At 44.6% G+C, this 27183-nt stretch overlaps 1 protein-coding gene across 8 annotated transcripts in view; it reads left to right on the top strand.

Moving 5' to 3' along the window:
- The window catches only part of DISP1 (dispatched RND transporter family member 1), a 181225-nt gene that overhangs the window by 43818 nt on the left and 110224 nt on the right, over positions 1 to 27183 (top strand). For 2 of the 8 annotated variants that reach the window (XM_040451984.1, XM_040451985.1), the window contains exons 1-2: positions 14233 to 15593; positions 20430 to 20466. The exons of 4 other annotated variants lie outside the window; for them this stretch is intronic. The gene's annotated coding sequence lies outside the window, so the exon portion shown is untranslated. Of the gene's footprint in view, positions 1 to 14232; positions 15594 to 20429; positions 20467 to 27183 lie in introns of those variants that run through there. 2 more of the 8 variants (XM_040451983.1, XM_040451988.1) reach the window with 2 other exon arrangements.

Here is a 27183-nt window from a genome sequence, read left to right as displayed (position 1 = left end):
GTCACCCACGTGCCTCGTGTCTGTCTTTTTTATGAGCCGACATCTGTTGGGTGTTTATTATGTACCAGCCTCTACGCTGAAGGCATTATCTCATTTGAACCTTAAAACAACCTGTGCGATAGCAACTTTTAGTATCGTCGTTTTCAGATGAAACAGTTGAGGCTTTGACAAGTTAATATGCTTCTCTTAAGATATCCTATATTAGGGGTGTCTTGGTGGTTCGGTGGGTTAAGTGTCCGACTCTTGATTCTGGCTCAGCTCATGATCTTGTGGTGGGGAGATCGAGCCTGGCATCAGGCTCCACATAAGCGTGGAGCCTTCTTAAGATACCGCTCGCGCGCGCATGCTCTCTGTCTCTCAGAAAAAAACCCTAAGGTGTCTAACTGAGAAAAGACAGAGCTGGGATTTGAACCCATACGTTAACATTCTGGTACTGAAGCCTGCACTCTTAATGCTGTGCTGCCTCTCTGTCTTCCAGCATCATCTCTAATTGTCTTTGGTGAACTTGGCCTTTCCTTCCGTTCTTGTGCTCTTTCTGCTTAGTGATGATCCTGATCTTGCCGCTGGTCTTGTCTTCGATTTTGACAGAATGATGAATTGATACAAGTCATTTATAAGAGTTGATTAATTGTATTTTAGTAAGAAAATTTGAAAGCAAATGCTTGACTAAGCCATTGAAAAACAGTTTATTACAAATTTTCTCCATTGCAAAAGTAGTACTTTCACTATAAGAAAGGGGAAAAAAGCTTTAAACCTATTAGTATAGTTTTTCCTTTAACTTTTAATTTTCATTTTTAAATGCTTTTTATCCCTAAGTATCATATGAAAGTAATTACCATCCTAAAGAAATTTTAGGGGCACCTGGTGGGGGGGCCGCTCAGTTGGTTGAGCATCTAACTCTTGGTTTTGGCCCAGGTCATGATCTCATGGTTTGTGAGTTCAAGTCCCGCTTGGGCTCTGTGCTGACAGTGTGGAGCCTGCTTGGGATTCTGTCCCTTTCCCTCTCTCTCTGCCTTTCCCCTGCTCATGTTCGCACTCTCTCTCTCAAAAATAAATCAATAAACTTCAAAAAACAAGACATTTTAAATGTCAGCAAATATGTAGAAGGAAGTTAAGTGGCTGCTGCATCACGAATGGTACCGTGTGGGGGCACCTGGGGGGCTCAGGTCATGATCTCACAGCTGGTGGGTTCGAGCCTCATGTTGGGCTCTGTGCTGACAGCTCAGAGCCTGGAGGCTGCTTCGGATTCTGTGTCTCCCTCTCTCTCTACGCCCCTCCCCCACTCACGATCTGCCTCCCTCTCTCCCTCTCAAAAATAAATAAATAAACATTAAAAAAATACTGTACTGTGTACATGTGAAATACCAAAAGTAAAACTTGGTTTACCTTTAAATATGATGTCAGGAAAGAGCACATGTTAATGTAGTTTCTTGTTAATTCAGGTAACCTGTGGCTCTTTGGGGAAGAGCCACCCGGAGGCAGAGGTCTGCATGAGAAGCAGGCTTCTGACCTGGGCTGTTGCGTGCAGAGCACGTGTCCTATTCTTACTGGTCCCTTCCAGGATCGGAGCATTATTGCCCCTTGGCGTGCATGTGCCATGAAGACCTTCTCTTTCCCTCCTCTCTTCCCCCCCGAATACAAGTCACACTTTTCCTTAGTACTTGTGCTTATGTTCGGCAGGTTTCCTGGCATACTTGTGGCTGTTCTAATATTCAGTAATATTTTCTTAAGGAAACCCCTTGTCTGGAGTTTTGGAATGCAGTTCTGTGCCTCTGTTTTTTACCCTCCTGTGAACATTTTCTGATAAGTATTTCATTGGAAAGGCTGGTAGGCACTTCTGTTCCTCTTTTAACCTTTTCTAGGCTAAGTAAATGTTTTTGCCAAAAACATAAAAAAATTATAATTGATGTCTTCCCTTTTTCCCGCTGAAATAAATCATGTGTGTTTTAGATACATTGGATTTAAAAATGTACAGCTTGGAGCATCTTCGGTTAAAATTTTGGAAGGTCTAGTTAGAGTTGAGTACATCTTTTTTGCCTGTAAGATACAGAAACAAGAAACAATTTAATCTACATAGGAGGGTGACTATTCATAATATGAAAGGATACTGAGTGTATTGCTGGGATTACGGGGGAATCCCAGTGTATTGCTGGGAATACTGAGTGTATTACTGGGTAATAACGAGTGAGCCTGACTAGGGAAAAATGTCTAAAAAGACATCTTAGATGATAACAAAACGTAGAGAAACAGTGATCTGGAGTGCAGACCCGTCTAGTGTTGTGTCTCGTATATATGGACCCATCTCTTTGGAATAACCATTATCTTTTAGTTCCTGTGCATTTTTATATTCTGGATGCGAACCTACTTTAAATGGCAACATATTTGCTATTGAGTAGAAAACACTGCAGTTTAATTTGCATGGCATATATAGATTCCATCCCCTAAGTCTGCATTAATTGTGTGATTAAAATATTTAGTTCTCAACAGTCTTAAAATTTGTTTTTCTGTTTTATAAGATACCTACTCTACTTGTCAATTAAAAATCACTACAGATTTTTTTCCCTTTCTATTTAATAGACTTACTGTTTAGAGCAGTTTTAGGTTTAACAGAGTAATTGAGCGGAAAGCATGGAGAATTTTGATATAACCCCGTCCTCCTTTTATTAACATCTTCCATTAGTGTATATGTTTATTATGATTAGTGAATGTTGATAAGTTGCTATTAACTAATGTCCAGGTGTACATTAGGACTCATTCTTTATATCGTACAGTTTTCAATTGTGACAAATGTAGATCGTACCCACGATTATCAAATATCCACCATTACAGTTCATGACTTTGTGAAAGATAGTTTTACTGCTTTAAAAACCCCCTGTGGAATAATGTTAAATGGAAATAAGTGCTTTTTCTTACCTTCCTTCCCAGTCTGACTCTAAGAAACTATTGTTGATATTTTCTTGTGTGTTTCAGTGACACAATGAAACAATGAATTTTTGATGTTGCCCGTACGATACAGGTAGATACCTCATATTTTCCAGCGGCAGCAGTGTAAACACTCTTGAAACCACTTAAAGAAAGGGATTGTGGGTGACTGAGGGGCTGGTCCCGCGCACCTGTTAGCGATGGTGTCCAAGAAGGAGGCCGTAAGGTGGCATGTCTGACTTGGCACTGAGGCTGGTGTGGCTACTGAATGTCACAGCATGTAATTTAAGATGTGAGGGTTATTGGACACATAATAACATACTCCTAGCTAGAAGATGAAGACAGTGCTCTGACACGTAAACATGTACTGTGTTCATTTCGTGAATACCTTTGTCTGGGTAGAAAAACTTTTACTAATATTCAACAGTAGTTCCTCATTCCTGGCATTTTAAACTTTTAAGAAGCTTCCATTGATCATGTGATTAAATGCGTGTCAAAAACAGATATGTTATATTTTTGAAATATGGAGCTTGAAAAAAGATATACCTCAGTCTAGGAAGTTGTAAGGATGTCTTATGAAAAAAATCAGGTATTACTTTAAGCTTTTGCATAAAATTATCAGAATATTTGCCATGGAAAAGTACTTCTGGAGATTTCTGCATGATAAATTCTTGATATGTATTAATTTTTAAAACATTTAAAAAATATTTATTTTTGAGAGAGAGAAGGAGAGAGCACAAGCGGGGAAGGGGCAGAGAGAGAAGGAGACACAGAATCTGAAGCAGGCTCCAGGCTCTGAGCTGTCAGCACAGAGCCCCACGTGGGGCTCGAACTCAGAACTGGGAGATCATGACCTGAGCTGAAGTTGGATGCTTAACTGACTGAGCCACCCAGGCAGCCCCCTTTTTTTTCTTTAATGTTTTGTTTTGTTCTTTTAGATCTTTGATTGTTATTTACAGAAATTGTCTTTAGAGGGATTTGAAATGGAATAGAAACTTTTGGAGCTGAGCAATAAATACAGGACCATTATAAATATCCAGAGAAAAACTGAGTTTTGAAACCACAGTGTTGAGTCTGTCTCCCATGCTGATGTGTACCGACTTTTTTTTCTACTTCTTTTTTTAACGTTTATTTATTTTTGAGAGAGAGAGAGAGTGTGAGCGGGGGAGGGGCAAAGGGAGAGGGAGACACAGAATCCGAGCTGTCAGCACACAGCCCAACGCAGGGCTCGAACTCACAAACCGGGAGATCGTGTTCTGAGCCGAAGTCGGATGCCTAACCAACTGAGCCGCCCAAGCTCCCCTTGATATTTTTTAAATATCATAATTAGTTATGTTTAATTGACCTGGTTGACTTTCAAAACTAATTGTGAAAGAAATAGAACTTCGTGATAATTCAAGTCAATAAATGGGGTTTTTGCTGTTTTTCTGTCATTCCACTGAGTGGAAAGTAGCATATACTTTATTAGAAAGCCAAGTGATAAGCTTGTTTTCCTTGACGTTTTGTATTTTTCTTACCTTTCGTATGCATCATTGAATTATCCTGGTTGTGTGCACCTTTGATGAATCGTTTAATTTACGCTCACGTTCACCGTGGCATTATTTGCCATAGTCAGAAGGTGGGGGCTACTCATGGGTGTCCATAGAAGGATGACGGATGATCGAAATGTGTAAGCATACAGTGGAATATTATTCAGCTTTAAAGAGGAAGGAAACTCTGACGCCTGCTTCAGCAAGGATGAACCTTGAGCCTTGAGGACATGAAATGCTAAGTGAGACGCTAAGTGAAATAAGCCAGTCCCGAACAGGGAAGTAGGAGGTATCTAGAGTGGTCAGAGTCACGGAAAGTAGAGTGAATGGTGGCTGTGAGGGGCTGGGGGGGGGGGGGGGAGAGGTGCTGTTTACTGGGTGCAGAGATTCAGTTGCAAGATGAACGTTGGTTGTACACAGAGTGAATTTATTTAACGCTTTGAACTGTACACTTAAAAATGGCTAATGATGTAAATTTTATATATGTACTTTTCCACAATTAAAAATTTTTAAAAATCCATTGAAAGGTAAACGTATGCAACTAAATTTGTCCAGTGGAGTGGTTTAGCAGGGAATGGAGAAGTCTTGGAGTCTGAGGGACTTCTCCTAAGAACGTACTATCTGATTTCCTAAATATTTGTAAACCTAATGCTGATTTCAACTGCTGAGACAGGTGCAGAGGGAGAGAAGTGTTTGGGTAATTACTGTCTGCTCAGGAAAGGGTTATGGACGTCAAGCTTTTTAAAATTTCTGTATAAAAGTTTTCTTTTAAAAACCAACTCACCCTTTATTTGTGTTGGCTGAAGTTTTGTGTGCCTGGTGCATACTTGAATAATCTAATCTAGAGATTATAAGGTGAGAGAGATCCACGTGGCCAAGTTAGAATGATGGACGTGCATCATAATGTTACATCTCAGCTGACCCACCGCAGAAACGGGAGGGGGTAAGGAGGTGTACATCTGCCTCAGAAAAGAGGCAAGTCGCACCCTTCAAATTATCCGTACTAATTTTTCTCAGTGTGAGCAAATTACTTTTTAAAAAATTTTTAATGTTTATTTATTTTGAGAGAGAGACAGAGCACGAGGTTGGGGGGGGGGTGGGGTGGGGGCAGGAGAGAGGGAGACACAGAATCCGAAGGAGGCTTCAGGCTCCAAGCTGTCAGCACAGAGCCCGACGTGGGGCTTGAACTCAGGAACCGTGAGATCATGACCTGAGCCCAAGTCAGTTGCTTAACCGACTGAGCCACCCAGGCACCCCTCAATCAAATTGTTTGATAACAGAAAAGAGAACCTTTCAGTTTAGCTGTCAAAGCCGGGCTGTCGTTTCCGATGTGCTTTATTTAATTAACTACCGAGTCCGGAGCGGAAGTGAAGAGAAGTGGTTACATGTGCTTGTCCATCCAGATCACCAGCTGTCAACTTTCATTTGTGACACGTCTAGAAAGTTCTTAATGGACAGTTACAACAAAACCACATATCTGTGTATAGTTATACCATTTCGCTAGATACCGTATACATGTAGCTTGTTATCTTCAAAGTTTTGATACAAGCTGGTGTGAGCAGAGTGCCCGAGGGATCTCGGGCTAAAGATTTGACCCGTCTGTCTGTGACTCTGGCACCTCCCACACTGCTGGGCATATGAGAAGCTATTAATACGTGTTTGAATGAATGAACGAGTAAATTAATGGGTATGTACCAGTCTGTAAGTTGGTATACATCTTTTCATCTACAAATCCTTCTGTTCTGGATATAATGTTTCCTTTGCTTTCCCTGAGTGTTTGACTCCTTCTTTTTAAAAGATTATTAAGCTTTATTTCAAGTAATATTCTCTTATAATAGGACTCAATCACAAATAAATAAAACCATACTTAACAAACATTTATATAGTGCTTACTGTGTGCCCGGTACTCTTGTTCACTCGTCACGTTCTTCTCATGAAAAGCTTACGAGGTGGCTGTTGATATTCCTCCACTCGCATGGGGAAACTGAGGCACAGACAAGTTAGGTGACTTGCTCAGAGTTGCCAGTTAGTAAGTGTCTCAGCAGGATTTGCACCAAGTCTGAGTTCCAGAGTCTGTGCTTCACCACCACACGGGGCACGCTGTTTCTCACAAATACCAGCTCTAAAAACCATTTCCATCTCCCCAGAAGACTGCCCATACTAGGGGGGCTTATCTTATTTACGGTAAAATTTTGTTAAGATAGAAATTTTCTAATGGTGACATTCACTCTCTTTTACTGTCAAGCTATGTGATGAATATGTTGTTATTTAAAAGGTTATGTTTATTGTCACCACAGGCCGTGTATCGATAGTGGTAAATGGGCATAACTTCCAAACGAAGAGGGGTATATGCAGCTTCTGGGGTGCTTTGCCTTTCTGCTGGTAAGGTGTTCCTTCTGTCCGCAGCACGTCTGAGGTGTCAGAAGGCACGACAGTCGTCGGATGGGAAGGACTGGATTTGTAGACCTCTGGCTGCTCTTGTGACATCTGTGCTGGTTACCTGATGAATTTTGAACCTAGGAACGCCCTTGGCCTGCTATAGCCCAGGGACCTGAGGAATTGGACTGTCTGTGCACCCCCGACTAATTCCGTGGTCTGGGAGAGCCCCCCTGAAGACGTGCGCTCTAGTCTGGCTGGAGTGTGATGTCACACAAATCAAGGCGCTCCATGCACCTTCTGTTTATGGTTATAGGCAGCCCTTCCTTAAAAGCCCTTGGCGATACTAGTATTTTAGTTGTTTAAAGTCCCCATTAGCCTGAACTTTTAGTGAAATGTCTAATTCACTGTGGCATCTATTAAACACAACCTGTCATTAAAAGAAAAAGAAGGACTCATCTGTAGCTGTAGGTACAGCACAAGGCTTGATGTGGACAGAGCATCGTTTGTGTTTTCAGGTGTTACTGTTTTAGGGGAAGAGTCATAACTATGTTTTTTTTATTTGAAAGAGAGAGCGTGCACGAGCAGGGGAGGGGCAGAGGGAGAGAGCATCTTAAGCAGGCTTCACGCTCAGTGCAGACCCTGAAGCGGGGCTCGATCCTGCGATCCTGGGGCCAAAATCAAGACTTGGATGCTCAACTGACTGAGCCACCCACATGCCCCACTATGTATCTTGTTTAAACTTTATGCCTTCCCTCTTTCCTCACATAACCAGTACCTTTAAAAAGACAGTACCTTACAGAAATTGCATTATGTTAGAGATTTAAAACAGCAACCAAGAGTGACTGTTGTCTGTAAATCTCAGTATTTGCCAGAGTATTCTGAGGGACTCTGATTTTGGGAGATGCCCTTCTGCGATGTGGTATGTACTCCCAAACTGGGGAAGAGTTGCATAAATGCCGTTCCTGCCAATGTACACAGATGCATGGGTCAACGCATGTTTTGAAGAGCCACAGTATATATTAATAAGTTAATGATGCTGAGAAGGCCTGTAGTGAGAACTGGCTTAGCTTTTCTGGACTCCGCATTTCCCACATTTGTTTGAACACAGAACCCTTTTCCACCAAATATCCGTTGGTTGTCTCGTGCCCTTCATGGTCCACAGACTGAAATAATGCGGCACCGTATAGCAGTGTAGCCATATGTTATTTTGATGAGGTTTCAGAAGAATGGTCCAATTGAAAATCTGCCATTATTGTTTCATCCCTAGTTAATAAATCGATTTCAGAGAATAACACTTAGAAATTGTAGAAATTTAAGACGTAATGAATTTTCTTTGAATTTATATACTGTAGTTCCTTGCATTGGTAGACATGTGATTTACAAAAGACAATCTCTCTACTTGATTAATAGTGACAGAATGATTAACCCCATTAATTCCAACTATTGGGGGAATTTATGCAAATCCAAGATAATGTAAAAAAAAATATATAGAATGTTTTTTAAGTAATTGTGGTTTATCACTGTAAATACTTTATCTCAAACTATATTAACAAGATATTCCCAAATGGAAGATTCTGGGTGGAAATTCTTTAAAAAAAATTTTTTTTAATGTTTATTTACTTTTGAGACACACACACACACACACACACACACACACACACACACACACACTTAGTGTGAGTAGGGGAGGGGCAGAGAGAGAGGGAGACACAGAACCCGAAGCAGGCTCCAGGCTCTGAGCTGTCAGCACAGAGTCTGATGTGGGGCTCGAACCCACGGACCACGAGATCATGACCTGAGCCAACATTGGACGCTTAACCAACTGAGCCACCCAGGTGCCCCGGAAATTCTTTAGAGCATAAATAACAGTGACTGATAATTAGTTCAGGTGCAAATATATAGATACTTCCAAAATACTTGAGATTATTTTAGCACATTTCTTTCAAAAGCTTTAGCTTTTATTACATGAGTCTTATGTATGCTATTTGCTTGCTGAATCCTTTCTTTGTAGATTGATCTATTACAAATTCTTTTTTTTTTTTTTTCAACGTTTTTATTTATTTTTGGGACAGAGAGAGACAGAGCATGAACGGGCGAGGGGCAGAGAGAGAGGGAGACACAGAATCGGAAACAGGCTCCAGGCTCTGAGCCATCAGCCCAGAGCCCGACGCGGGGCTCGAACTCACGGACCGCGAGATCGTGACCTGGCCGAAGTCGGACGCTTAACCGACTGCGCCACCCAGGCGCCCCGATCTATTACAAATTCTTAATATGGCATATCTCATAAAATTTTAGTTATTTAGTGAGCTGTATCCTAATTGAGAGTAGAGTGAAACATGGAAGTAAGGCAAAAGAGAGGTCGTATTTAATGATGAAGAAGGGTAAATTTTGAGCAGTGATAAAAATAACAAAGGGGCACCTGGGTGGCTCAGTCAATTAAGCGTCTGACTTCGGCTCAGGTCATGATCTCACGGTTTGTGAGTTTGAGCCCCGCGTCAGGCTCTGTGCTGACGGCTCGGAGCCTGGAGCCCGCTTTGGATTCTGTGTCTCCCTCTCTCTCTGCCCCTCCCCCACTCACACTCTGTCTCTCCCAAAAGCTAAATAAACATTAAAAAAATAAAATAAAAAAAATAAACAAGAACCCAAGACTTGACTGTTACAGCTAAAAGGAATGATTAGTAATTGCTAAATCAAAAAGAAAGGCATCTGTCCAGTTCTGTAAAAGTCCACACTGAATGGCAAGAAGTATTAAAGTCACAACAGAACGAAAAAACGAGAAAAAGAAAAATGAAAAGATGCTGAAATTATTTATGGAGGTTGTAGCAACCATGACGGTAGGATGTGAAGGAGGTCTGAAAGCAGGGGCCCTGCCAAGAAGACCCAGCATCGAGAGACACAGAAGCAGAAACAAGGCAGACACGTGTGTCACCATAATGATGGCCACTCCACATGCCGGTGGGTCACACGCTGTTGAAGTGTGTGCGGAGGCTTCAAGAGACACGTGTGGACTGGCAGTCGTCCCTAAAGTGCAAGGTGTTCATCTCTAGGATATTCCAGAGTAGTCAGCTCTCTGTTCTTTGTTTCTGTAATTTTAAAATAGCATCTACAGGGGTGCCTGGGTGGCGCAGTCGGTTAAGCGTCCGACTTCGGCCAGGTCACGATCTCGCGGTCCGTGAGTTCGAGCCCCGCGTCGGGCTCTGGGCTGATGGCTCAGAGCCTGGAGCCTGTTTCCGATTCTGTGTCTCCCTCTCTCTCTGCCCCTCGCCTGTTCATGCTCTGTCTCTCTCTGTCCCAAAAATAAATAAACATTGAAAAAAAAAATTAAAATAGCATTTACATGGGTCAACCAGGCAATTAGGGAAGAAATTAAAAAATGTATGGAAACAAATGAAAATGAAAATACAACAATCCAAATGCTTTGGGATGCAGCGAAGGCAGTCCTGAGAGGAAAATACATTGCAATCCAGGCCTATCTCAAGAAACAAGAAAAATCCCAAATACAAAATCTAACAGCATACCTAAAGGAAATAGAAGCAGAACAGCAAAGACACCCCAAACCCAGCAGAAGAAGAAAAATAATAAAGATCAGAGCAGAAATTACAGAATCTAGAAAAATTGTAGAGCAGATCAATGAAACCAAGAGCTGGCTTTTTGAAAAAATAAACAAAGTTGATAAACCTCTAGCCAGGCTTCTCAAAAAGAAAAGGGAGATGACCCAAATAGATAAAATCATGAATGAAAATGGAATTATTACAACCAACCCCTCAGAAATACAAGCAATTATCAGGGAATACTATGAAAAATTATAGGCCAACAAACGGGACAACCTGGAACAAATGGACAAATTCCTCAGCACCCACACACTTCCAAAACTCAAACAGCAAGAAAAGGAAAACTTGAACAGACCCATAACCAGCGAAGAAATTGAATCAGTTATCAAAAATCCCCCAACAAATGAGAGTCCAGGACCAGATGGCTTCCCTGGGGAATTCTACCAGACATTTAAAGCAGACATAATACCTATCCTTCTCAGGCTATTCCAAAAAACAGAAAGGGAAGGAAGACTTCCAGACTCATTCTGTGAAGCCAGTATTACTTTGATTCCTAAACCAGACAGAGACCCAGTAAAAAAAGAGAACTACAGGCCAGTATCCCTGATGAATATGGATAAAATAGCATTTACACGTTTGTTTCTAAAATCTTGTCTTATCAGTGGTTCTTACCAGGCTTTAAGAAACCTGGTATGTTGAGATGTCCTTTAACTGCGTTTTACATCTTGGGTAGTTTATATTCCTCTGTAGAGTAAGAAAACATAGTGAAGCATGTCTTTGATATGAAGAGGGAAATCCAGGTGAAGGTTGAGTGGCTTATACAAAGAGTGAGGGAAGGAGGCTTTCAAGAGCGGGAGTTTGGTGTTTTTACAGGGAAAGTAGGATCGCTGATTGAGCAGGCTTTCTGAGTTTAACTTTCTTATGTTTGATTCTCCACTTATGTATTAAATCTTTCAAGTATTGTCTGTATCACACTGACTAATCTGCCTGTCGTTATATAATGGATAGCCGATCTGGCCTTTTAAGAAAATCCTTGATGTATTAGGTCTTTAAAACAAATTCTAACATTTGGTGCTCATTAGTGTTGTAACCGAAACAAAAACATTTTAATGGTTGATCCCAGAGTATTTTGAAGTTAGTGTAAGTTTGCTGGAAAGGTATTTAAGCTGAAGTATCAATTACAAACGGGCCATGAGCCAAGTTTCAAAGCTGTTTCTAAGTAAGACATTGAGTTTTTAGAATGCAAAAAATAAAGTATGTGGCACTGCGCCATGTGGCAAGGAAGTAGAATGGAACGGTTACAGTGGGATTTGTATTGATGATAGTGATTTTGAAACAATTGGATTCAATTAAAAATAAAATTAAAGTTTTTAGTTTATTAACTTGTTTTTTGGCTTATTGTTTTGTTCCGGATCCACATTGTAGAATGTTGCTCATACAGAATAAAATGTCATTAACTCCAAATAGGTTTGAGTAATTCTTTTTTTTTTTTTTTTTTTTTAATTTTACAGAGAGAGAAAGAGAGTGAGTGGGGGAGGGGCAGAGGGAGAGAGAATCCCAAGCAGGCACCACGCTCCGTGCAGAGCCCGACATGGGGCTCGATGCCACGAGCCTGGGATCATGACCTGCGCGGAAATCCAGAGTCACATACACAACCGACTGACCCAGGCGCCCCAGTTTGAATAATTTTTGTGATCACCCGAGTGATACTTCTGTAATTTTCTGTTGTTTCTTGAGCCTGTTTGGGGGGAAGTGTTGCCTTCTGCCAGCCAGTAAGAGTTACAGAGAGAGTAAGAGCCGTGCCCTGCGGGTGGAGCCGCGATGTGTACAAGAGGGTCTCCCGCACTGGTGGTGACACCGAGGTGGTGGGCACGGGAGAGAGACGTGGGCTCTGCAGGTCAGCAGACCCCTCCCTCGGGCGCTCCCTCCGTGTTCGTCGCCTCCGGCCTCCTGCTCTCCTGCTCTTCTGTTTTCTCCCCTTCCCTTGTCCGGTGGCCGCCGGGCCGAGCCCTGGTCCTCCTTCTGTGGGCCTGTGTCTCACGGCTCCTGGCGGCTCTTTGGTGCCTTGGGGGCGGGAGGACCCTGGACTTGCACACGAGATGCTGTGAAGATGCGTCTTTTAAGGGAGGGTTTCCACCGTTCTTTCCCAGCGTTTCTGAGGACTCCAGGGGCTCTCCCTTCCCCGCTGACTGTTGGGCCCCTTTCCATCTGCCCCTCAGGCGTCGGAGGACGTCTCTGGACCCAGACGGTGCCCGCCACTCTGTTCTCTGCGCTCAGAGGGCTGGGACACCTGCACCATAGAGTCGTAGAAGGAACTTCAGGGTTCCCTGGTAGCACATTGACTGTTACGTTCCCGTGTGTGCTTCAATACCTGATGCGACAGATTTACTTTTAAAAATTTTACTGGTTTTAGGGATACAACATGCGTTCCGTGTTATTTTCCCCATTTCAAATATTCCTAACAGGTGGCCAGCTCAAGTTAAAACAAAATAGATGCCTCTCATTTTAATGGTATCTTTTCCAACTCGGAAACAAAGCATTCGTTGTTTTAAAAACTAATGGTGCAGTGGAAGAACAGTGTATTTGGAATCACTTATAAATTCATTAGAAAAAAAATTCAGATTGACAGCATTTTGGGTTTCTAATTAAGCCTTTGAAGGCAAGCATGTCAACTATAAGAAAACAGTAACGTAGACTTCTAGTATATTCTTTTCTAGTTGGCCAAAGACCCAGAGTTGTCTTCTGGACTAAAATTGTCATTCACATGAATCGTAATGATAGCGTGGAAAAGTTGGACTCCTTCAGGAGAAGGAGATCCCCAACTAACACAGCCTTCACACAGCTTACCGTGCGTCAAGAGTCTAGAGAAGGAAAATGCTCCTTTCATCTCTGCGTAGATAATTCTGACCTCAAAAATAAAATGGCCATTTTCAAGGATCCTAATTCTGCTGGCGAGTAGTCAGACCAGATTAATAAACACAAATCTCCCCGACCCCCCTTTTTAGAAAATATTGGTGATCAATCCTGGCTCAGCTAACAGAGTGCGAGATTCACGCTTAACAAAGTCAAATTAACCGAGTGTGGCACGTGCTAGCTCTGGGATGTGATAGTGAACACGGCACTGAAGGTCCTTGCCCTTGAGAAACATACACACATATATGTATATGTGTATGTGTGCGTGCGTGTCCTACATGTATCCGTATACAAACAGTGTGCAGTGCTGTGAAATGAATGGGGCCTGAGGAGAGGGGAATTTTGGCCTTAAAACGCCATCTACAGTTAGCCATTTGGCAGAAAAAGTAGAGTCCTTCGTCTGGTCTTGATGATTAATGTGTTTTCTGCGTTTTAATAATAAAGTTGGTGGCGGGCCATGATCTGTGGCTGTTCGGAAAAGAGTCTTAGTCGTCCAACAATATTTGTGCCTCGAAACAGAAAACTTTCCCTGGAGGTGAAAATCTGCAGATACGTACGCCCTGCAGGGGCGAGGCCGTGACCGTGTGCTTCTCGGGCCCCCATTTCCCTGACTGAGGCCCCGGGGGTTGGGGTCCCAGAGGCTGTCCCTGCGGAGCCTGAACCTGGTCCCCGAACCTGGTCCCTTGGCACCGTGCGGACATGGCCAGTCTAGCCTGAGTTCTGGTGATGAAATGGGGGCTCCTGTTGTCCAGCCAAAGTTTTCCGATTCACTGTTTTTCCTGCCCTGCCCTGCCCTGCCCAGTCTTCTTTTCTTTGTATTCAGCTCATACTTCGCCTACCCAGAAGGCTGTGCTTTGAAGCCTGAGCATTAGCGGGTAAATACGGATGCGGAACTGCTTTCACCGGACAGGATTTTGGGGAGCGGGAGAGTGGCTTCTCCAGATCAGTAGCAAATCTGTGTCCTGGGGACCGAGGCGGTTCAGTCTCAGTCATTTTCAGATTGGTCTGGGGGGCTTGGGGGCCCCTCGGAGGGCCCTGGGGGTGCCTGTGGGAGTCGGTTTGCAAGGCAAACCCCTTCACCAGGGAGCCTGCAGAGCCACACAGAGAACCTGAAAACAGCAAATTCTTGCTTGTCACGGACCCTTCCTGAGTCAGAGCGTGAGTGCCAGCTCAAGAGTCCCTTGTGGGCGACCTTCCCATCCGGGTTTCCGTGTTCCATTCTGCCCTGCCAACGCTCCTGGGCCCTTCTCACTCACGCCCGTCTGTGGAAAGCAGGGAAAGGAAGCGGAGCCGTGAGGTCCACACGGTGGGGGCGACGTAAGACCTGTTGGAAATGCTGGGTTGAAGCAGCTCATTACCGTTCAAAAGACATTCTTCAGTTTTCTAACCAAAGGAAAAACTGCATTATCTTCATTATAGATAGAAGTCACAACACGCCGAACTACTTGGAAAGCCGCATGTTTTAGCCAGTAATGAGTCTTAACCTTTACGAGATCAGCACATGGAAATGGTTAGTGGGCACCAGCAGAGAAACGTGGGTCACATGCCCTTCGGTCAGGGGCCAAGTCCTCGTCACTCCAGGCATTCAGAGTTTTGCAGTTCATCTTCCTAGGTTGCTAAGTGCTTTTCATGCCTCATGACACAAAGAGTTGACTAGCTTGCTTTTGCAGTGTGAAACGCTTCCTTTTAAAATTTCGGAACATGCTTTTCTCCTTACTTTTAAGATCTTTTGATTCATTCAGATTTTGCATAATATTAAGAATAGCAGAACTTATAAGCTATAAGCATGTGTGATTTGAATGCTTCCTACCTAATGGGACTGGAATTTTTCTCCAGTTATGGGACAGGGAGACCATCGTTCCCCAGTTGCCAAAACAGAATGCAGCTGGCTGCAGGAGGGCTGAGCTAGCAGAACATTTAATATGTTGAAAAATGTGTCCTGGGGGAAAAGACTTTCTGTTCAGAAAGATACTGAATTATTTAGCTGGGCAGCTGCCGGGTGTGAATATTTTGAGCGCCATTGCTGTCATTTATTTTTTATTGGGTTCAAATGGAAAAATTGAAAACCGTATTCAGACGCGTAGCCTTTCACTCGATGGCGTGTAGACCTCCGGCTGCAGCTGCCTGCGCTCCTGTGATCTGCACGGGCACATTCCACTCCGAGTGCATCAGTGTTTAATTTTCAAAATTCTCGGCAAATAGCAGAGCTGCAGCCAGGAATTCCTCCACTGAGATTCCTTCCGGCCCAGATGAAACTGATAATTCCCGGCTGGGTTGCTGTCATTCATCACTAATCCAGGTATGGCTGCTTGCTGTGTTTAATTTTCTTTTTTCTGAACCCAAAGGCACTGCTGGCTTGCGTTTCCCATGAGAACGCGGCGGTGATGTGCCTGGAATTCCAGCCCCCGGAGGTGGTGGCTTTTCTAGACGGACGTAGCTGGCCTTTGTCGTGGGGCTGACGGACGTGAGCTTGCTGCTAGACACAAAACCATGCGCGACCAGCTCATGGTAGGGTCTTCAAGAAAAGCAGGACTGTATCAGGGACCTGCCTCTACGTTTCTGAAGTTGGTGTCATGGAAAGCAGCTGTTTCCTACCACAGGGTATCTGTTGATGCCACTTGCCATTTGGGAACAGGATGTTGAATTGGATGGACAGTAGGTTTTAATGTTTGTTGTATAGGTCTTGTAAAAAAAAAAAAAATAACAGTACTTTGGGAAGCATTCAAAATGTCATCAGCACTTAACATCCTATGAAAAGCAGGTCAGAATGTATTCATTTTGCATTTTAAACTGTTTTAATGAACACTTAAAAGCAGTATGTATAGGATAAAAATCACGGAATTTGGAAGTGGACAGTTCTGGATTTATCTCAGCTGGCCCTGTGCCCTTACGCCAGTGACGTATGACCTCCGAGTCTTGGTCTTACGTATAAGCTAGGAGAGCAGATTACAGAGTTGGTGTGAGGGTTAACACTGTCGTAGGTATGGAGGGCCTACGTAGGCCTCGAGCATGTTGGTACCCGACAAAGGGTACGTTGTATGTCTGTTAGGGATTCTCTATCTCTACGGCCCACCCATCCACTTGCCCACCTACTTGCCTCTCTGTGTATTTATATTTATCTTCTAGACCTTTTTCGGGCTTCCCCTTTTTTGTTAATCCAGCCATATTTTGCTGAAATTTAAAATATGAAAATACTCCACATGATGGATAAATGTATGGAAACAAAAAAAGGTTCGCTGGTGGTCTCCCAAGAGACTTCTAAGACTACATTATGTCAGTGTGACTTTCAGTCTGCTGGTGCTTCAGCCTCCTAAGAGCAGGTATCTCTCCTGCGGAGACTTTATCAGGGTCACAGACCCGTGTATGTACGGTCACCGCCTGTGGACGGGGATCTGTGGTGGATGAGCCTTCGAAGTAGTCAACATGGGAGCTGAGAAGCCGTCATCATCAGGGCTTTTCTTGGTGAGCAAGGGAGTGTGAAAAACGAGATAGTTGTGGGAATCAGGTATTTAGCAACACAGGTGAACGTGGTAGACTGGCCACGTGCTCTGTTTTCTGCCTGGACTGAGATCTCAGGGAGTTGACTGTAACGGGGCGGAGAGGTGACAACCGTAGAAGAAACTCGAGCGGGGCTTTGGAGGCCGGGACCACGTAGGGACCAGCGCTGGCTGACTCAGCAGAGCAGAGAAGACGGAACAGGGTGGAAGCAGGTAAGAAGCAAGCAGTTGAAGAGCAGAGCCTGGGAAGGCACAGACGTGAAGCGCAGACGTGCTGTGGGAGCCGAGAACAGAAGTATTTGAAAATCGGATGAGCAGGGGTAGGGTTCCTGGGCTCCTGTCTCTGCTCCTGCGGCCAGGTGACTGCCGTTCCCCACGCTAGCAGAGGACTGGAGGTGTGTTTTCTAGAACCTTCAGTTGCGGACACAGTTAAGGGCAGGGGTGAATGCTGTTACAGGTGCTGGGTGTGGATTAGTGATCTGAACAGACCAGAACATCTCTGTTCCTGTGGGAGGAGTCGGACAATAAACAGTAATGCAGTGAAGTGATAATAGGAAGTCGTGAGTGCTGGGGGCGGGGGGGGGGGGGAAAGGGCTGTAGTTCAAGACAAGGGTCCTTCGAGGACCAGGGAGGGGCAGGCAGCTGTGGGGACGGCAGGGCACGCTGTCCCAGGCGGAGGAACAGGCGTCACAAAGGCCCTGAGATGGAAGGGAGGCTGAAGTAGTGAGGAGGTGAGTCATCCGGAGGAGAGTGAGATAGGAGGTCAGGCATACCGAGGGGACACGTGACAGGCAGTGGCGATGACGTGGGGCCTTGCCGACTGTCCTAAGGACTTGCTTTTTCTCAGAATGAGTTTGAGTACCAGGGTCCGACTTGCTCTAACAGAATCGGGTCAGAGCAAGCACGCTGAGTTAAAGTACTCGGCCCACAGCCGGCTGCCAGGTCATTCCCACCCCACCCCCACCACCCAGGCGGACACACAGCAGAACGGGGGTCTCTCTCTAGGGGACAGAAACAGCCGGAGAGAGAGCAGGGTCCCCAGTGGAAATCCGCTCGTCAGGAAGTTCTGCCGTCCCCGCATGGACGTTGTTGGTCTCTGCTGTCTCACCCTTAACGCACACAGAGGACACAGGGGAGGGGGAGGAGAGTCTCTCCCAGGAAAGAAGCCAAAACAGACGGGATTACGAAAAGCATGTCAGAGGGACAGAAACAATAAAGGAGCAATAGCCCTTTCAAAGAAACTGTAGTTAAAATCCTCAGAGATCAGAGCAGACACTGTACCTGGGGAACAGCAGGTGCTCTTGGGTGTTGAAAGATTTTCAGTTCCGTGGACAGGCTGGGACAGGGTGGGACATAACGTAGGGGTCAGTCCAAGGGGAGGCGGGCAATCAAATGGGAATGGCGGTAGCAGCAGGTGTAGCTACAGGAACCTGGCCTGGCATTTGCGGGGCAGGTGGGGACCCAGGGCAGCTGGGGGTGGGGACTGATGTCTAGACTCCAACTCGACAAGGTTGGGAGTTGTTCACCGTCCAGCGTGTACACGTCCCACCTGGAGGTGTTTTCATTGAATCATCCTCAGGTTGAGAAGATGCATAGAAAAGAGGCTGCAAATTAGAAGGAAACATGGTTTCAGGAAAGGAATGTGATGGCCATTCTGGAAGGGATGCCCCTGGGAATGATGGTTAGGGGCTATTTAGTCCTAACAACCAGGCACTCAGTGCTAGTGCGGTGGATGGGTGTGATGTAAGTGTCCCGAGCAGGGCGGGACGCTCCGGATGGCTACGCGTCGCGTGCAACTTGACAGTTCATGCTTGAAATAGAAAAACGTAGAAAGCACAGGGCGCCCGGCTGGCTCAGTGGGGGGAGCGTGCGACTCTTGATCTCAGGGTTGTGGGCTCCAGCCCCACAATGGGTGTGGAGCCTACTTAAAAAAATGTAGAAAACAGTAATGAGCATGTGATCTGCAAACAGCAACAGAGAAGGTGTAGCTGAAGAAAGGAGGGGCGGGGGCCACTTTTCTCCCCATTTAGTGCCTTGTAGAGCTACTTTTAAGACTGTAAATAGGTTGTTTTGATAAAAATAAAGATTAAATTTCAGATATTTATTTTGATTTATTTTTTTTTTAAATTTTTTAATGTTTATTTTTGACAGAGAAAAAGACAGAGCATGAGTGGGGGAGGGGCAGAGAGAGGGAGACACAGGATCGGAAGCAGGCTCCAGGCTCCGAGCTGTCAGCACAGAGCCCAACGAGGGGCTCGAACTCACAGACCGTGAGATCACGACCTGAGCCCAAGTCGGACGCTCAACCGAGTGAGCCACCCAGGCGCCCCTAAATTTCAGATATTTAAAGGAACCCGGCTACATCCTTTTCTGCAGTAAGGCCACATTGGTCACCAGAGTGTGGCTGTCCCTGGGCCAATGGGCCTGCCCTGTGGGACAGCCCATCTCTTTTTTCTCGGCCCGTTGTTGACGTCCTGTTTTCTGAATTAACACGTTTCTTCAGAGATGTTAGTACAGCTGGTCAAGTCACAGCCGAGTGGCTGGGAAGGTTCTGCCTCTACGTTCTTGGTGTGTTTTGTGGTGACTTTGCATTTTAATCCCGAGGGACCCTGTCACCACCGACTTTGAAGCCAACGATGGCTATTTTATCGTTACCCCAATTGCTGGTAACACCTTCCACTATAGAGAAGCCTGCTGACGGTCTGTCATTCCGGCCATTTACGTATTCTAGGCTCGAAATGCTGCAACTTCAGGGGTGGGTTGTTTTGTTTACTGTTTGGCTCTGTCACAAACATGCCCATCGTAGACCCTCAGGTGCATGTGTCGGGAAGAGCAGATTACGTAGTGTTTGAGAGCGTGGCTTCTGAATTAGGTCAGCCTGGGTTTGGATCCCATCCCTGGCCCTCCTGGCTGGTGGCTCAGCCTCCTTCTCAAGCTGGTGTCCTTGTCTGTGTGGGGCAGGGACCCGTGCCAGAGACTGTCCACGGTGCGTGTCTGCCTGACCGTGGGGCTGCCGCAGCCCCGTGCTCCGTCCTTCCACTGCCCCCCCTGCTTATGAAGTAGGAGTCAGCCCTGTGGGCCCACGACTCGAGTGCGCTTCTTCAGCTCCCGTCTTTGGACGTGTTCTCACTCTTGGCCTCCAGTTGATGCCAGTTAACACACGTTTCTCCGTCTCACTGTCTGTTGTTCCTGGGCTTCGTCATACTGTTCTTTCAAAGTCTGTTTACCACGCTGAATGAGTAATGTGGCATTTAAAAGTAACATTCGTCTGGTGGGACGCGTGGCTCGCTCAGAGGGGCGTGCGGCTCTAGATCTTAGGGTGCTGAGTTCGAGCCCCACGTCGGGTATAGAGCTTACTTAAAATCTTAAAAAGAATAATATACAGTGTTAATAAAGCCATACGCCCTGAATCTCTAGTAATATTATAATATAGATCACGTTACAACAGAAATATTTTTAAAGCAAAAATTCTGCTTCTTGGGTGATAGATTTATTTATTTTAGGAATGTTTGTTATTTAACTTCTAGTACAGCGGGAAAATGTTCACGTCCTTCACAGTGCATTTTCCCTATGAGGTCTTTTGACTGCATTAAAAGAGAGTGGTAATAAGATAATGTTATAATTTGTTTTTCTGAAAGGTTGAGCAACCCTTTCAAGACTGAGATGTCCTCAAAGGTAGGAATCTGTGTTCTATGTATCTTTGTCCACTGACGTTTAGTAAAGTCCTAAGTGTTACCTGAGTGATCACATTCTTGAGTGGATTAACTGTAGTGTTTTGTTTATAACTTTTTATTTTGATATAATTTTGAACTTTAAGAAGAATCACAGGGGCGCCTGGGTGGCTCAGTCGGTTGAGCGGCTGACTTCGGCTCAGGTCGTGATCTCGCAGTCCGTGGGTTCGAGCCCCACGTCGGACTCTGTGCTGACAGCTCGGAGCCTGGAGCCTGCTTCTGTTTCTGTGTCTCCCTCTCTCTCTGCCCCTCCCCCATTCACGCTCTGTCTCTCTCTGCCTTTCAAAAATGAATAAATGTTAAAAAAATTAAAAAAAAAAAAACCTTTAAAAAAAAAGAAGAATCACAAAATTAGTACAAGGAAATGCCATATACCGTTTACCTAGATTTACCAGTTATTTGTTTTCTCTTTCTTTTTATTTATTTATTTATTTATTTATATTTTATTTTCTAGATTTACCAATTATTTAGCACGGTTTACTTATTTATATGTGCCTAACGTTTTCTGAACCATTTGAGGATAAGTTGCCAACATCATGCCCCTTTACCCCTGTGTCCTTCCATATGTAGTTCCTAAGGACACATTCTCTCATAAAACACAGCGCACATACCAAAATCTGGAAATCTAACCTGGATATAATACTGTTTGCTCATCTGCGCGGTCCACATCCAGATTTGCCCTCTGTCTCGAGTACGACAGCCAGTCCAGAGTCACACATTGCATGGCAGTTTCTTGTCTCCCTGAATCAAATCTGGAACAGTTCTGGAGTCTTTCTTCACTTTGTTGACCTTAGTTTACATATTTTGAGGAGGAGAGGTCAATTATTCTGTAGAATTGACCTCGATTTGGGTTTGTCTAATGTGTTCTCATGATGAGATTGAAGTGTCGTCATTTTGGGGGGAAAGCCACGGGATGGTGTCGTGCCTTCTACATCCTGTCAGTAGGCGGGTGATGTCGGTACCAGTGTTACTGACTTACCCACCAAGTTTCTCCACTGTAAACTTACCATTTTCCTATTGTTAATATGTAATTTGTGGAGAGATAGTTTGAAGTATCTTCTTCCTCCTCAGACTTTCACTCCTTCCTTCTAGACTTCCATATTTATTAGCTGGTATTATGCTCTAAGGAAGAGCTTCCTTTTCTTCCTTTTTAAAATTTATATTAGTTCAAACTCATAGATTCTTACTGTATTCAAGGAATTATATTCCTTACTGTCATGAATTATTTTATTGCTTGAATTATTCCAGCTTTGGGCTGTGGGGGCCCCAGCTACAAACTGCCCCTCTGTCCTTTGGATATGTTTCCATAATTCTTCAAGGATTTCTTACTTTTGGTGGAACAAGATGTTGTAAGTTCTTCATGTACTTCTTTGCACCAGCCCCGGACACGGCCTTTCCTAGGGTGCTTTGGTTCCTTTTCGTGGAGAATGGTATTTTGAAACCAAGATCCGGGTGTGCACATTGCTACTAACGTGCTGTTTGTTCTAGACCCTGTTAGGTCTCAGATCTCTCAGACTGAGCCAGGAAATATGTGTATGTGTCTATGCCCCCGTCTCCGTCTGAGTTCAAGCTCTACATGTAAGTGAAGGATTCACATCCCTCCACTACACATTCAGCAGCCCAGGATTCGTTCTAGTCTCCAGCAGTGGGAAACATGGCTCAAGACAATGTTTTGAGTCCCTAGTATCTTGTCAAAGCCTTGGCATTAGGTGGTAAATCCATGTTTTAAGGATTTGGATGAATGAATGAGTCAATAAAATAGTTACGGTGTCACCTCTACATATATCCTCACTGCTGGACCAATATTTGGCGTGAGGTGCATGTTCAATAAAACTGTGTTGAACAAGTGGTTCAAGTGGTTCTTTCCCCTCCAGTATCTTCATGTTTTATTTTCAAACCACGTGAGAGTAGGACTCCATATAAGTATTCTTGTTTTTTTACCATTTAAAGCTTGAATCCAGATAAATTATTCAGTTAATATGAACAGTCTTTTTCCAATAAGAAAAAGTCATAAATAAAAATAAAATGGCTCTGGAAGAAAAACAGTTCTTTTGGGACGCCTGGGTGGCTCAGCCGGTTGAGCGTCCGACTTCGGCTCAGGTCACAGTCTTGCGGTCGGTGAGTTCGAGCCCCGCATCCGGCTCTGTGCTGACCACTCGGAGCCTGGAGCCCGCTTCGGATTCTGTGTCTCCTTCTCTCTCTGCCCCTCCGTTGCTCACGCTCTGCGTGTCTCTCTGTCTCAAAAATGAATAACTGTTACATTTTTTCTTTAAGACAAACAGTTCTTTTGTTTGAAAAACCTGAGATTTGGGCAGCATCAACTGAAAAGGTTTCCATTTGTCTAATTAATAGAAATTGTGGCTTTCAGAGTTTGGCGCATTTTTCACATTTGTCAGCTCTGGCGACATGAAATGTGTTCTTCGTCTGAATTCTCTTCCTGTGCCACTGCTGTCAGACAAAAAGAATTTCCATGTCACTGCTGCTTGTTACTGAGCTGCTATAAAAAAGGATGCTTGATGATAACTTATGAGTAAGTGATTAGAGATTTCTGGTAATCTTCAGATTGTTGCCAAATTACATTAACTGTGAGTAATCTGGGGGGAAAAGCAGTCTCATTCACCTATGCCCTCAAAGGTTATAGGTTTACAATTTCAGACAGCCGTTAATGACGTTCCCTTTTGGGGTGCATTTTTTTCCCTTAAACCTCAGGAAATATGGTCTGCTTTTCTCTCCATATGATTAAAACTAATAATTCCTTGCTCATAAGTTCATATTTTATCCCTTGAAACTTGTTTTGAAAACTGCTTCATCCTTTTCTGTTTGATTTTTCTGTTTACCCAAACTATATTAAATGTGGCATGTGCATTGTAAGTTCTAGGATTGAATTGACTGTGGAATTTCTAATGAGTCGTAATACCAGAAAGTAGGAAAGAAACAAGGGGGTGAGTTTTATGTCAGGAAGTCTCTTCCATACACTTGCCTGGGAGTTGATTATTTTTTTTTTGTTTTAAAGAAGTTTTCTTCCGGGGTACCTGGGTGGCTCAGTCGGTTAAGAGTCCGACTTCAGCTCAGGTCATGATCACACGGTTCGTGGGTTTGAGCCCCGCGTCAGGCTCTGTGCTGACAGCTCAGAGCCTGGAGCCTGCTTCAGATTCTGTGTCTCCCTCTCTCTCTGTTCCTTCCCTGCTCTCACTCTGTCTCTCTCTCTCTCAAAAATAAATAAACAGTAAAAAAAAATTTTTTTTAATTAAAAAAAAAGTTTTCTTCCAACATTTTCTTTAACCCTTTATAGGAACATTTAAGTTTTTTGTTTGTTACATATTTACACATTTATTTAAGTTTTCCACCCTGATCAGGAGTGCTGGGAGTCTGCATCTTCTGAAACTAAGAAAAATCAAGACAGTTAAACAGCTCAGTCTTGAAAGCCCTTCCTGCTTGAAGAAAAACGAAATCGCAGTTTACATAGTCTTTTCTGAGATTAAATTTTGAAGGTAAAGTTTTATGGATTTCTGTCTTTTAACTATAGACATACAAAGCCAAAATCCCAAAATTGTTGCTTAGAAAATACTTAGTGGGTGGTGAGGGCTCTCCGGAGCCTGTTCTGGTTGGTCTCTATAAGTAGAAATTGCTAAAGCATAGGGGCGCCTGGGGGCTCAGTAGGTTAAGCTTCCAACTTGGGCTCAGGTCAGGATCTCACTGTTCCTGGGTTCCAGCCCCGAATCAGGCTCTGTGCTAACAGCTTGGAGCCTGGAACCTGCTTCAGATTCTGTATCTCCCTTTCTCCCTACCCTTCCCCAGCCCATGCTGTGTCTGTCTGTCTGTCTCTCTCTCTCTCTCTCTCAAAAATAAACATTAAAAAAAATTAAATATATAAAAGAAATCACCTAGGCATCAGCCTGCAGTACTGATGCACACAGGAATGCGGTACTCACTATTAGAGACAGGTACACTTGGCGAATTTCCAAAAATGCCTTTGCACTTTTAGCCAAAGTTACTTTTTTGTTTTCTCTTTGAATTTGCGCCTGGGGGCCCCCTGCTGGATTTATGGTAATGCCTTCTCTCCTCCAAGGAGCAGACCAGGAGCCAGAGCCACATGTCCATGGGTGGGGTTAGTGCAGGGAAGGGCTCCGTGCTCACCCCAGTGAATCTGTGTCCGGCTCCACCTGCCCAGCTCCTCCGTGTCTTGAAAGTGGAGGACTGGAGGGAGGACCGAGCAGAGGGGCGGAGGACTGGAGGGATGGCTGAGCAGAGGGGCTGAGGACTTGAGGGAGGACTAAACAGCGGTGGGGAGGATGGGAGGGGATGAGCAGAGGGACAGAAGACTGGAGGGAGGGATGAGCAGAGGGGTGGAGGACTGGGGGGGGGGGAGATTGACCAGAGCGGGGGAGGACTGGAGGGAGGACTGACCAGAGGGGTGGAGGACTAGAGGGAGGATCGAGCAGAGAGGCGGAGGACTGATGGGGAAGATTGACCAGAGGGGGTGAGGACTGGAAAGAGGACTGAGCATAGAGGCAGAGGATGGGGGGGGAGAGGACTTAACAGAGAGGGGGAGGACTGGAGGGAGGATTGAGCAGAGGGGCGGAGGACTGGGGGGAGGGCTGAGCAGAGGGGCCAGTGTGGTCTTGGTCCAGGTTGGCAGTTTGCAGGGTGGAACACTGGGCCGTGTTCTCCCCTCACTCTCTGCAGACGCACTTCCATCCTAGTGGTGGTGGCTTTTGTCTTCACTCCTTTCTTCCATAGGGTTGTGTGGCCCCCGAGGTGTGGGGCCCGTGCATGTATTTGGGGTTCGTTCTGTATTTCCTTCTGTTGTGCATGTTTTGGAGCCCGAGATCAAGCAGATTAAAATGCAGGTACATGTTCACATCACTCGGGACTGCACGGTGACTTGTGGCTGGGAAGGAACTAACTCCTTGTCACCTCCCCTGTAGACCAGCCGCAGGGCCCCGCTTCTGCGGGTTCCATAAACACTAGTATCCTTTTCTGTCTTGCAGAACGCAGCAGGGTGTTCGTGAAAATGACACATGAATCTTTTAACAAATATATTAAAATGTAACTTAATTAAGTCCGATTATGGGGCAGGCCGGTTTGAATCAGAAAACCATCTGGGGTGCAGAACTGTAGGCCGAGGCAGTGTGGGCACAGGGTGGTGGCGGGTGGGGGGGGGGCCGCCGGTCCCGGCACTGGGTTGCTGGGGGGGGGCCGGGAGCCTGGGCCTCAGGGCGTCGCTCCTGCATCTGTAACCTAGGGACAGCACAGGGCCCACCTGGCACACTGTTCACGTTTGATAAAGATCGTTTAATAAATGAGTGACCCTAAAGCTTTGGGGTTCCTTTTTATAAATTAAGAACCTTAATCTAGAAATGGAATGGCTGAGGCAGAAATGGGGCCACGTTTCTCCATAGCCTTTCAACAGTTAGTACACTTTTTTTTTAAATGTAAGTTCTAGTTAGTGCACATACAGTGTAGTGTTGGTTTCAGGAGTAGAACCCAGTGGTTCATCACTTACAGATGACACCAGTGCTGGTCCCAACACATGCCCCCCTTGGTGCCCATCCCCCATGCAGCCCATCCCCCACCCACCTCCCTTGTGGCAACCCTCAGTTTGTTCTCTGTGTTTAAGTCCCATGGTTTGCCTCCTTTTCTGTTTTCATCTTATTTTACTTTCCCTTCCCCTGTGTTCATCTGTTGTGTTTCTCAAATTCCACATGAGTGAAGTCATGTATTTGTCTTTCTCCAACTTACTTCGCTTAGCATCATATACTCTAGTTCCATCCACATTGTTGCAAATAACAAAATTTCATTCTTTTTCATCGCCAAGTAGTATTCCATCACACACACACACACACACACACACACCCCACATGTTTATCCATTCATTAGTTGATGGACGTTTGGGCTCCTTCCATAATTTGGCTATGGCGATAATGCTGCTATATAAACATTGGGGTGCATGTGGCCCTTCAAATTAGCATTTTTGTATGCTCTGGATAAATACCTAGTAGTGCAATTGCTGGGTTGTAGGGTAGTTCTATTTTTAATTTCCTGAGGAACCTCCACACTGTTTTCCAGAGCGGCTGCACCAGTTTGCATTCCCACCAGCAGCGCACGAGGGTTCCCCTTTCTCCGCATCCTCGCCAATATCTAGTGTTGCCTGAGTTGTTAATTTTAGCCATTCTGACACATGAAAAGATGCTCAACATCACTCATCATCAAGGAAATACCAGTCAAAACCACGGGGAGATATACTTTTAAAACAAAGTTTATTTATTTTGAGAGGGGGTGGGGCAGAGAGAGAGGGAAAGAGAGAATCCCAAGCAGGCTCCACACTGTCAGTGCAGAGCCTGATGTGGGGACCGAACTCACGAACCATGAGATCATGACCTGAGCTGAAATCAAGAGTTGGATGCTTAACCAACTGAGCCACCTAGGCTCAGCCACTTACTACACTTTTTAAAACATTCATTTTATTATTTTCAAGATCTGTAGTAATTGGAACTGAGCCAAATATGTATACTATGAGATTTTTAGTTACACTGCTTCCATAAAATGACCATTATAGTTGTGATTGGCATATTATTTATAAATAGGTAATTATAATGATATTATGGAAGTACTTAAACATTTTGCTTTCTTGAGTGGTTAAAATATTTTTCTTTCAATA

Source organism: Herpailurus yagouaroundi, unplaced genomic scaffold, assembly GCF_014898765.1.
Source record: "Herpailurus yagouaroundi ecotype Mexico unplaced genomic scaffold, PumYag 205, whole genome shotgun sequence".
Lineage (NCBI taxonomy): Eukaryota > Metazoa > Chordata > Mammalia > Carnivora > Felidae > Herpailurus > Herpailurus yagouaroundi.
The sequence above is the reverse complement of the archived record's forward strand: the minus strand, read 5'-3'. Positions and strand labels throughout refer to the sequence as shown.